Raw genomic sequence first — 12127 nt, 5'->3', positions numbered from 1 at the left:
CAAACGCTAACCCTCTTGGGTCTCTCGCAAGTTCTACTGGATGAAAAACTCTCATATATTTAGGTATTTTCTAGGAGTGCATCTAGATTAAATCATTATAGTCTATCATTTTCCTTTTGTGCTATGATAATAAGTTATACTATTACCATTGTTACAGACTAATCCTACTGTGGCAAAAATTGCTATAGTTTTATTGCAATAGCTTCATAATTCATGAAAGCAAATGAGAAACAGAAAATGCTACATAGGCTGAAAATTCTAGTAAGAAATGTATGCAGCATAGATTATGTGCAGGTGCATATATATATGCATAAAAAATCTTCATGAAATGTAGCTCAATAATGTAGACTAGTAGCTCAGATAAATGCACTTTAATCAGTACTAAACCTAGTAAGTAGAAGCTGAAAAGGCTACATGGTGTTAGACAGAATGAGAGGATTAGTGCTAAAAATATACGAAAAGGAATATAGTATGGTTTAAACAATATGGTAAGTGGTAAGATCCTGACTAGAAAAAAATTTTGTATTGAAAATATATGCTATACATCACAGAAGGGAGAAGAAAGGCAAGCCAGACCAGTCAAAAGCAGTGGCCATCACAAGATGCTTCATAAAGTCCTAAAGACTAAAACACTAAAGAGATCCTAAACTCTAATTGTTCACCTATTTTTAAACAACTTTCTAAGCTTCTACCTAGCTCCTGAATGATTATCAGCTGTCTTATTCACTCCCTTACAAGGGCACATATCCTCATATCCATAAAATACTTTTATTTTGTAACTAAGAATGTCCTGTTATCCATATAAATAGCTAATACTTGTCCTGACCATAACTTTTTGACTTTATAGATATCCTGTGCAATGAGTTCAGCAGGATAGCTCCTAACTATAGAGAAGACAATCACTTTAGCAAGTATTTGTCTATTTTTATAATATTCTTTATCTGATAGACAATATTCTTTATTCTATAATATCCTTTACCTGTTATAATGAAAAAGACACTTTGGAATATTCTATGTTTCCCTACCTACATAACAGCTTTTGTATTACAATATCAGCTCCTTTTCAGCATCTCCCCCTCTTCTGAGCTAAATGTTTCTACTTTGTGTAGCGTCTCCTTACAATAGTAACAATTTTTGTGGTGAAAAATGCATATTTCCTTTGAAAAAAAAAAACACAACACAGAAAACCAAAACAAAACACAGGAAACTCTCTTTTGCTGTTGACTTCAATTTTGAAGAAATTGAGATGTCTAGATTTTTATGGGACATTTCATATAAAGACCACCTTTCAATGCATCATCTTTAAGTGTTCTGCAGACAATAGATGATCCACCAACACAGCTTTGAACAAACTTTCTGGGATAGGTCACTATTTTTAACCAGATAGGACCAAAGGTTAAATGACTTGACCAAGTAAGCTCAGTGAGTCAGCAGCAGAGTTAGAAGGAGTAAGACCAAGGAGTGAAATCTCGACTTTTTGAAGCCAACATAAATGTCCCAACATTTTCTGCAGAGACAGAATTTCACTTCAGTTTCTGTAATATGCCTCTCCCTTCTCTAATCACTAAAGCACAATTGCACTAAGTGGCTCTTTAGTTACTAAACTTTTAAAGGCCGTTTTGTTGGTGGCGCTGATGATAGTTTTTGATGACTAATTTACTTGATTTCACATGATTTCACAAAAGTGCTCATCATGCATTTCTTTCAATAAGCTTACGCAAGTAGCATAATTTAAAATTTACCAACACCATAATCCCTTTAAATAGTTCCAGCATAACATTAACTTATTCCAGGGAATAAAAATGACAGGATAATACCAAAATTGAATTGACGAAACTGTAAATAAAATTTCTGTAGAAAGACAGATATCATTTCAGGTTATTTGCACCAAAGAACATGATGATAATTACACTATTTATGTGCTTGATCTAGAAATGCTTTAACAATTTTGTTTATTTGTAAGGGACTCATACTAATAACAATGATAATATTTTCTGTCCTAAATCTTTGGAAAGTGTGAAATAAAGTAAATGAAATAAAACAGTTGTATTTTTATTCAGTCTGAAGAAACTTGAATTGTTCAGCAGAATTAAATCTTCCCTCTTTTGATAGCAACAAAGCTGTTCAGTATTTGCTTAAAGTAACTTTTTTTCATTCTTTCTTGTTTATTACTACTATACTTGATAAGCTTATCACAAAATTTTGCAAGCACCAAATCTCTTTGCATGTTTTTGCAGCAACACTTAAAAATTAGTGGAATCTTACCTTGGACATCTTCAATACTTTCTTGATAATCCTAATAATTTTCTGATTATAGTAACTCTCCAGAATTTTGCTCAAAATGCCTGAGAAATATTTGAAATGGAAGGAGTGATTCTTTGATTTAATACTTATGTTTTTAACCAATACAGACTGGCATATTTTCCAATGCAGTTTTACCAGTGACATTCAATCTGGACAGCTACAGTTCTCACATTACTGAGATAATGTTATTGCTATTAATAATCTCAAAGAACCTCTGAGTTTGAAGGTATTGCATAGAGCTGCAGATGGCTGCATAAAGGTCATTATTTTTATAGCTATAATATTAAAAATACTGGAACTCCATACACATGGCTTTGTTCTGCTGTATGTTTACCTTCAAAAAGCCAGAAATGAATGTGACAGGAAGAATACTTTCAGGAAAATTCTGTGATTCTGTGATTCTGTGAAACATAACACTATGTAAACAACACTCTAGCGCAAGCTAAGCTTATGGCAATATAAATATTGGTGTTATTAATGCACCTAAAGTACCCCAAGTATAAAATATACCTCCCTATCTTGTGTGCAACATAGCAGTTTATGTCAGCAAGGTATTACTTCTGTATTTTAAAATGATTTATTGCATTGAAGTCCATCAGGAAGGAAGAGGAGCTTGAGGAGGTGCAGAATGTGAGTAAGAGAGGACCTAGGAAAGAAAGGAGAACCGGACTCCCACAGAGTTCAATAACACAAATGACCACAGTATCTTTCCAGAGGTTTCTACAGCACACAATTTTAACTGTTGGCTGCAACGTATGTACTTCTCTTATGTGAATGTGGTTTCCTGAAGTGAATGGAAATTTGGACATTTGTAAGGGTTTAGCAAATTTGCCCTATGCATATAAGATCTGGAATATATACATAACAGATTGTATGAATAGGCACCTGGACAAAAACTCTTGACAGTGTTCAGCAGACTCCTGCTGTTATTTCAGTGCCACGTGTTCCCATTATCTTCTTTATTACTCACCCACAGCTCCAATTGAAGACAATGATGTTGCAGTCAGTGCATTCTTTGTCAAAGAAGAAGATATGGATCCTATGGTAAGATTCAGCCCTGGTTATTCCTTTCTGCTATTCCAAATGACCAAACTCGATTAATCAATTTATCTTAAGTGACAAGAAAGTTTCCTGATGCCAACTGTACCAGCCCCAGCACTGCAGGCATATTTTCAACACTAATACATGGGTGCTTTTCAAAGCTAATTTTATCTGTGCCTAGAAATGAGGCTTCCATAATTTCTTGGAGACTGTGGAATAGGTTTTGCTCTTAGAAAAATATCCTGATGTTCTGCTTAGTCCAAACAATGGCTAAAAGTAAAGATGGCATTCCAGCTGCTGAGACAGTATCATAATTTTCAGTTTCCAAGAGAATACTCAGCATCTCTCAATGATTTTTACCTGATTATCTAGAGACAAACACTTTATGAAAGGCAATTTATTAGGGTCTGTGAAGAATTCAAGCCTGAATGTTAGAAGTAGTCTATATGTCAAAATATACATACAAATTCTGGCACCTTGCTTTACAGACTTTCTTTAGATTTTGCTGACAGACGCTAACATGCAGTACTGAGTCTGAATTACACACAGAAATCGTATGTATTGTCTTAGATTCCAGGTGTCTGCATAATACTTTTTTTTGTCTGGCTTTGGTGTGCATGCTTGTCTCACTACCCATGTTCCATCAGTGCACTGAGCAGGAAGAAAAGGAATAGAAAAGGAATATATCCCTTTCCAGGTGGCTTGTAGGACTTTATAGTAGAGTTAAAACTAGCAATCAGATCACAAGTTAAGCATTTATATATGGCCTTTTTGTTGGATGGATGCTCTTTTGCATGAGAGAGGAAATATAAAGAGCTCAAAAGCGTGTTAAAAAATTTAGCGACTACCCAATGATGTGCTTGAATGAAGTCCTAATTAGCCATAAGGGTAATTGGAAAGGGTAGCCAGAAGTAACCCCACTCCTTTGATGTCAGTGGGAATTATTTCTATTGATTTTACTGAGGGCCAAAACATCACCTAGGTCTTTGGCTCCAGGAACTTTAATCACTTATATTAAATGGAGGCTCACACGGTTACTCTTAGCTATTTTGGTGCTATTAGATATGCAAGTGCTGACTGTATTCAAATTAATCAATTACATATAACAATGGGCTGGTATTAAATTTCTGGTGTATATGCTAATCAAAATATTACTTGGGAAAACAAATAAGTAATTCTGCATCCTGTTTCACCAAACATATCCTGTTTCACCAAATCAGAATATTCTATTCAAAATCTATTTAAATATTCTAAAATTATCAGCCAATTCTGAGCATAATGTCAAAGAGAAAGTTCATTACTTTGTGTTAAATTTAAGAGGAATGGCTTCATCATTAATACCTGATATTCTCTTTAATTTTTTGCTACTCTGGATAGCTAATCTAGAGATCAGATCATCTAGTTGACCATTAATTCCTTGGTTCAAATCCTAAACTAACATAACTCGTCTAATGATGAGATAATTAAAGCCAAGAAAATTACATCAGTACAGACCAACTAAGCAGCAGACCTGCATTTCCAAATTACAGAGTATATATTCTAGCATCATCGGATATGCTAAATATCAAATCAGCAACTGGATGACATACTTTCAGCCCACTGGAATCACATCTACTACAATATTACAATATTTTCTCTCCAGGAAACACTTCAGAAGGAAAAGTTCAGATATATATGAGAAATTGCTTAGGTGAGCTTCACATTGTGGAAATTATTCCAATAAACATTCTTTATTTGGGAAACTAATTTGGGAATTTTTAGTACAGAGACAAGTTGCACAATTCAAGCAAACTAAGATGTGAAGACACACCGAAAAGCTTTCTTTTGAAATAAATTTTAATTTCTTCCATGTCTCTAGAAATAAAATGCTTTTGACAGACTATATTTTGCCATTGTTTCATTTAATAATTCATATCAACATTTACCAAGGGAGATTGGTCTTTGCTTTAATTCTCATTGTATGCTAGCCAACCTGATGCGTATTCTTATGACTTTTATTACTTATTGCTGTTATTTTGGGGACTTTGCAGGTGATACTGCTACAATTAAACAAAAAACATCAGCATGAGAAAATCTGATGTTCAGAAAGGGCTTTTATTTCAAACTGTCTCAGATTTATATTTTAGGTCATACTGTATTTTGAAATGAAATCTTTCTCACTCAGAAATCTAACAATGTAATAGGTGATGCTTCTTGTTCCTTCAAATGGAGAGAGCTGCAAGACATTTCTGTCTTTAAATATATGTGGAGACCCTGCGAGACAGTTCTTATGTTCAAAACCTATTGAGTTGGACTGGAATTGAAAGTATGCAGAATTTTGCAGAACATGGCCTCAGCTGTGGAAAGGGGACTGCTTCCCAAATTTATTTTTGGTCAAGCTGGAAATAGAAGGAGCCTATGTCATATATAGAATAAAATGGAGACCTGCATTTCACAGCAATAATACCTTACTCACTTTGGGACAGGGCGGGGGAGATACGGGAGAAATCAAAGCAGCTTCTATTGTTTTGGCATGGAAAGACTGTAAAAACGAGTACAGCTGCATCATTCTTAAGCTTTGGGGTGGAAAAAAAAAAGTCTTAGATATTGCTAAATTCAAGTAATGTGGAGTCAGTTCTCCTCAGGAGCAATACTCTATATGCACTGAAATAACCGTGAGAAAATATTCCTGACTTACATTGCTACAATGGAGTACAAACCCCTTAGAAATCAACCATAGCTGCCTACAGCTCTTTGTAACAAGTGATCTATACATAAACTGTAATAGTAACAGTCACTTTGTTACAGTATTCTTCAGATTTTTGCTGTGCTTTCCGACCAGCCTTACAACGTCCTTCCCCTATTTACTCCAAATTCTATTTGTATGTGGAAATAATAATTAATAATAAGGAGAATCTTCCTAATGGAAATTGCCCAAAAAGCAAGCAATACACTGGACTGATGAATTCAACTTGTATAATCACCCGGGAGAAAGGAACCAGAGTGAAGGAAGGGGAGATTTGCTTCTTGTCAAATCGGCTCTAATCTCATTGCCACACAGTCTAAAATGACAGTTTTGTACCTATATTTATTAGAGAACCTGTAGACTCCTTCCTAAAGTAGCTCTCTCAGATAAGAGATGTTAAAATAGATAGAATCATAGGACCATGAAAGTACAACCCTTTAATCTTGGAGGGAAGACCTAGGTTTCAATATATCTAGAGTTTTAAGCATTGGAGGTTAAGATAGCAGTTAGAAAGAGAGAGAGAACACAAAGGTGAGAGAGAGATGCTGTATATTACATTTCCAAAAGAACGATCCATTGGGAGTCACTTTTGCAACACTGTTATTTGCAGTTGGAATATGCAGCACAATTGATGTCATTGTGCTAATTACTTACCTAGATTGTTCATATGTGTAAAGTCAATGGAGTTATGATCCATGCACTCATAAATAATCACAGGCGCAAACCACTGCTCTGAATTTCATGTTCAGAAGGGAATTTAAAGCTTTGCAATGCTGACTGACCAGGTCTCATGTTTGCATATTAATAATTCTCTGCATGAAATAAAGTAATTTGATATTATCAAACACTGCAGAATTCTTTTGTAACAACACCTTTCACTAAAGTTTTACAGATTGGTGTTAGGCTACTACAGCGACGAGCAGAATATAAAATCAAATAGAACAGAACAGAATGTAGCTTATTATCATTCAGAGTGTTTTATATCTGGTTGCAAAACACTATACTAGTTTCTACAAAGGAAACAATGACTAACAAAATGGATGCATTTATTCTTAGACGTTAACTGCCCCGGGGTACTACTGAAATTTGTACTGGAAAAAGGCCACTAAATCACGTATTTAAAAACACCACCGGTTACCAGCTAGCAAAGCTTTGCACACTTTGCTGCCTGTTTCTGTTTGGAGACAACAGTGTAAAGTCTCACTGTAGATTCAGGAGGTAAACATTCACCTGCAAAGCAGCAGGACTCAATTATCTCCAGTAACATTAAAGCAATTTCCTCATACTGTTCTTACCCTTCTTAGACAACACCATCATCAGAATATGCACAACTATAGGCTTAATTGAAATAAAAAAAATGGCAAATTGATAGAGAACATCTGTCATTATTCTCCCCACTCCTCCAGTAGAGAGTTCCCGTAGCAAGAGAAACTATTTATTTCACTAAAACCGATTAGCTTGAAATTTAATGCAAGTGCCAAAAGTCTACAGTTGCATTGATAAAACCATTATGTCTGTAGTCCTCTGGCAAAAGGAGATGAAGGTCAGGCTGGTAAATTGTTTAGAGCCATTCTACATGCCCACAATGGTCACACGCATGTGAAAATCAAGCTTTATTTGATACAGCAATGGTGGAATGCATGAAAAATGTCACAGAAAATAAGTCAGTCACAACAGGTACAGCAATTGCTATGAGACGGAGATAGGAAACGTAACTGAAGTATAAATAGATGCCTCGATAAATTACATAACCATGTCCACATATGAATCTGAAACTCCAAACTATGCAGCAAGTAACTAGAGCAGTGCTGTAAACCTGACCTTAGACAATTGTATGCGCAAGCATTTCCTTAAATCATCAGTTAAATCAAGAAAAAAAATATTTACTTTGTGTGAGAGATTTGAAGAGCAGGGTCCTCTATTGATTCAGAGCCAACTGGGGCACAAACAGCACAGTGTCATCTCCCAGACTACAACCCTTTTCCCTTATTGCTAAAGAAGGAAGGCTGGCCTACAGTCATGGCTCTAACAAGGAACTCAATAGAGAAGTTTTCTGTTTTATGTTGTGGACATTCAGCTGCTGGAAACTGGTCCAGCCCCAATTTACACGAGCGCTACACAACTAATATCAAGCAGCTTTCTGAATTCGCTTGTGCGTCAGCGCTCCTTTGATCAAATGCTGTTATTAACTCTTCCTTCTATCTTTCATCTGCATTGTCTCTTTTTATGACAGGAAAAATATTGCAGAGTTTGTTTCTGACTACATGCTTTTTACAAGGACTTGTACAATGTGACTTAGGCTCAGTTCTGCTTTGTAAGAACAAAGAAAGAAGAGGACGTGGAGGTGAAAGAGCAGTTCATTCTCCTTACCCCATAAATCTTTTCACTTCTGACAGGGACTGGAAAAAATGAGGCTCAGTTAATAGTGGTGGGTTTACCTGAGTCCACCTTTCGTTTCATATAGTTCACTGCAGACTATGTCTGGATTTCAAACAGAAACAGAAAGATTTTGTATTCAGCAGGAGAAACCCTGCGTCATTCTGTCCCCTCTTGAGCTTTAAAAATATTGCACTTTTTTGTTATTTGTCTTAGACTGTTAGGAAAGATGGGTTGGAAGCTGTAATATTGTTCCTGTTCTCAGGAACAAAATGGTGGCTAGTAAGAAATAATTCAGGGTATTTTAATTTTCACTTGTACTCTATTTCTTTGAAATGTCTAATAAAAGACTTGCAAATCTGACAAAAAACGAGTTTTCTCCAACTCCTTAAAAACAATTACTTAAAAAACATGTTTGGCTGAATTTTAGTGCTCATGAAAAGGGAAGACAGATACCACTGAGTGAAGCATTGCACACAAGTTCCCCAGAGCAGTTCTGCCAATGCTGTTCAGTCCCACACCTGTCCTGGAACTATTCACAGAGCTAATCTATGCGGTAGTTATTCCCATGTGGGCAACTATCCATGAGAGGCTTGACTGAAACCAGCCAAATTCATCTGACTTGTGTTTTATTACTCACAGGAAGCCTGATCTGAAAGAATGAAGGGCTAACACATTAACTCATACAGTGCCATCTTTCCACTGAGTTTTTTATTCTCTTTCACAGTTACAGTAACTGGATACTAGTCAGATCCTTTACTAGACTTTCTGCAAGATTACAAGTAAGCATATAAGTAGAGTTACATATTGTCCCAAATATTATTACCACCAGAACACTTGTGGAGAACGCTGGAATCATAAAAAAAAATTGCATACCCTCTCTAACAAAGCAAGGGCATATACCTTTAGTATAACCTTCCCCATAAATTATTTCCTTCCGTCATATTAAGCACCCAGACTTGGTAGTGCTGCTGATTGTGAGCATTTATCATGACTGGGGAAAGAGAAATGCCAGCCCTCCCGTATGCACACACATTCAGGGTGCTTCTGTGACCGTTGCTGGTTCAATCCTCAGTGTACACCACTTCTTGTCCCCTTGCTGTTTTTAGAATTGAGTGTTGAATTCTGCCTTGCCTTCAGCTGCAAGGGGAAAGAGCATACTGCAAGCTCAGACCTTAATGTAGAGTTTGATTAATGTTTGACCTAGCCGGTGATTTAATCAACAGGACAGCACGAATGCACTAATGACGCAGGAGCAACATCACAATTCTGTATGTTGCAGTGCACAATGATCATTTTCTTCAGCATGTTTCCTATAAGCAAGAATAATAAAGACCCACTTCAGTGCCATTTGCTCCCACTATATTGTCCCCAGTGTTCCCCTAATTCAGTCTTTTTTGTTATATAATGGATTTCTAAGCTTTCAGATGAGAGATCTAATGGCAAGACAAAACTAAACAATACAAAAGTTGACAGGATCTATATTATATTTTTAAAATAAAAAATAATATTTATTATTCCCCTTTGATTTATCTATTCAAAGTGAACTTTCTGTGTATGCCTGAGAGGAAACTTTGAGACTAGTTACTCACTAATTGCTTTATCCATCCCATCTTTACTCTGTATCCGTTTTTTCTTATGGTTAACATGCACAGTTTCTAAGGTGACAAAAATGAGAACATGGAATAATATTAAGAGGGAATACACCAAAGCTCCCCAAACCAGACTCACCAAACCAGTAAGGGTTCTGCTCTAGAGCTAACATGGTCTGAGGTAGCATTAACTCTGCCTGATGATTCTCGTGTATTATTCCCACCACAGAAAGGGGTGGGAATCTATGAGGAGACTTCACAGATCCTTTTCTCCCCTCCCAGCTCCTCCTGCATTGTGCATTGCCCTACCTCTCCCTCTCATGGCAGTGAACAGTTGTCTTCTCAGATGAATAACAGCTTAGGTGGTTAAAACTATAATCGTTAGGAAACTCTGATTTCCTGCTGCACTGAAAGTTGATTGTTTATCTCTGCACTTCATTCAGTCTGGAAAATTTTGATCACTCGCTTTCATCCTGTTTTTCCCTCAGTTTTTTTCTAGTCACTTTCCCTTTCCTGCTTTTACCCCCTCTGCACAATACTGCAATACTTAACCAGCAAAAACAATATGGGAAATATTTAAATGATAATAAAAGCTTCCACCAGCATTATTGCTCATTTTAGTTTTGATAGTATCTTCAGGATACTTTGTGTCCTCAATGCATCTGACGTGACAGACATAATAGAATGAACTCCAGCTTAAGAGAGATCCTTCTTAGCTGAAGAGCTAACTAAAAATTCTGATTCAGCCTGTGCTGCTGTATGTATTTTAAAAATATAGAGTGAGAGAGAGAAACAGCAGAGAAGTATGCTGCTACCAGAATATAAATATATGTCAATAAAAGTACCCCAGATGGTGGAAGGGAGTATAAATTTCGTAGCAAGGCTACAGGTCTTTGCATTTTTCTGCTTCTAATAAGTAAGATATACTCTTTTAGCATAGTATTGAAGGAGTTAAAAAGAATGTCTTTCTGCCAAACATGGTTATCATTCAACACAAACACCCCTTCCCAGGATCACCAAATATTTCTTCACAAGACCTAAATAGCTTGTGAACTGATACTGATGTTATCTGAAATTTAAAGGTGTTTATTCTCCTAGTTCTTAGAGGATCATCTTTCTGCAGCTGGTTGGCTAGACTGTAGGATGTCTTCTCTCGGTCAGCACATGTGTAACCAGACAACCATTCAGCAGCTTGTAAAATATGATTGCATACGAGATATTGATGGCCTAAGGGAAGTTCTGAATATCAGAAGTTCATTATTAGAATACCTATGCATTTCATCCAATAGAGTTTCCATCAATGTCACAGAGATGAGTGGTGATGAATTTCAGAGTCATCTCTGCTCATACAGACTGATTTATGCACTTCCAAATTTGGACAAATGAAGGGCGAAGAATTAAAGCCAAACCCTTCTACCTAGAGGGCTCCTTATCCTCAGGGGGTTTCTGAAATTTATAATCACCCCTCACGGAGCTCAGGATCAAGCTCTGCAGTTGATAACTCATGACCTATTTATGCTCATGTCATCCATCTGCTTTCAGTCATTCTGTCCTCTTATCTGTAAATCTACAGTCACACCATGTCGGATGTGTGGATCTGCTGATAAGAAATTTTTGCAGGAAAGAGAATCTGGGCAGATCAACAGTTCTGTTGCCAGAGCTGCTGGCAGCAACTCTAACATCTCATTTATTCCAGATTTATAAAGATCCACTGTGCTGATCTAAGGATAGAGCTGACTGTTTGACTTTTGTGATAATAGACTATCTAGTTGAAACCTGTATTTGATACTAAATATTAAGTTAAATAGATAGTGATAAGATTATCCAGTGTGGGACAGAAAACAACCATCTTGTTAGCACTGAGATTTCCATAGCTCACAGGCTATGGGTTTGGGTTTCCTTTGGTTTTGCTTTTGGGTTTCTTTGGTTTGGTTTGTTTTTTTTTTCATTTTTCTTTAATTTTAAATCACTGCATTTTACTGGAATTATATGTAACTAAAAACTAAGGCACTAGTGTGAAGACAGGGACTTAGCACCCTGCAGCCAGCACTCAAAAAAACCCCCAGAAATCCAATTGCATGGTTCTTTT

At 36.3% G+C, this 12127-nt stretch overlaps 1 protein-coding gene across 2 annotated transcripts in view; it reads right to left on the bottom strand.

Annotated features, from left to right (window-relative positions):
- The window catches only part of FLRT2 (fibronectin leucine rich transmembrane protein 2), a 61753-nt gene that overhangs the window by 41364 nt on the left and 8262 nt on the right, over positions 1–12127 (bottom strand). Inside the window, exon 1 of one of the 2 annotated variants that reach the window (XM_068398311.1) lies at positions 2266–2348. The exons of the other annotated variant lie outside the window; for it this stretch is intronic. The gene's annotated coding sequence lies outside the window, so the exon portion shown is untranslated. Of the gene's footprint in view, positions 1–2265; positions 2349–12127 lie in introns of those variants that run through there. 2 annotated transcript variants of the gene reach the window in all.

This window comes from Nyctibius grandis, chromosome 4 (assembly GCF_013368605.1).
Source record: "Nyctibius grandis isolate bNycGra1 chromosome 4, bNycGra1.pri, whole genome shotgun sequence".
Taxonomy (NCBI): domain Eukaryota; kingdom Metazoa; phylum Chordata; class Aves; order Nyctibiiformes; family Nyctibiidae; genus Nyctibius; species Nyctibius grandis.
Note: the sequence above shows the minus strand (reverse complement) of the source record. Positions and strands in the feature narration are given on the sequence as shown.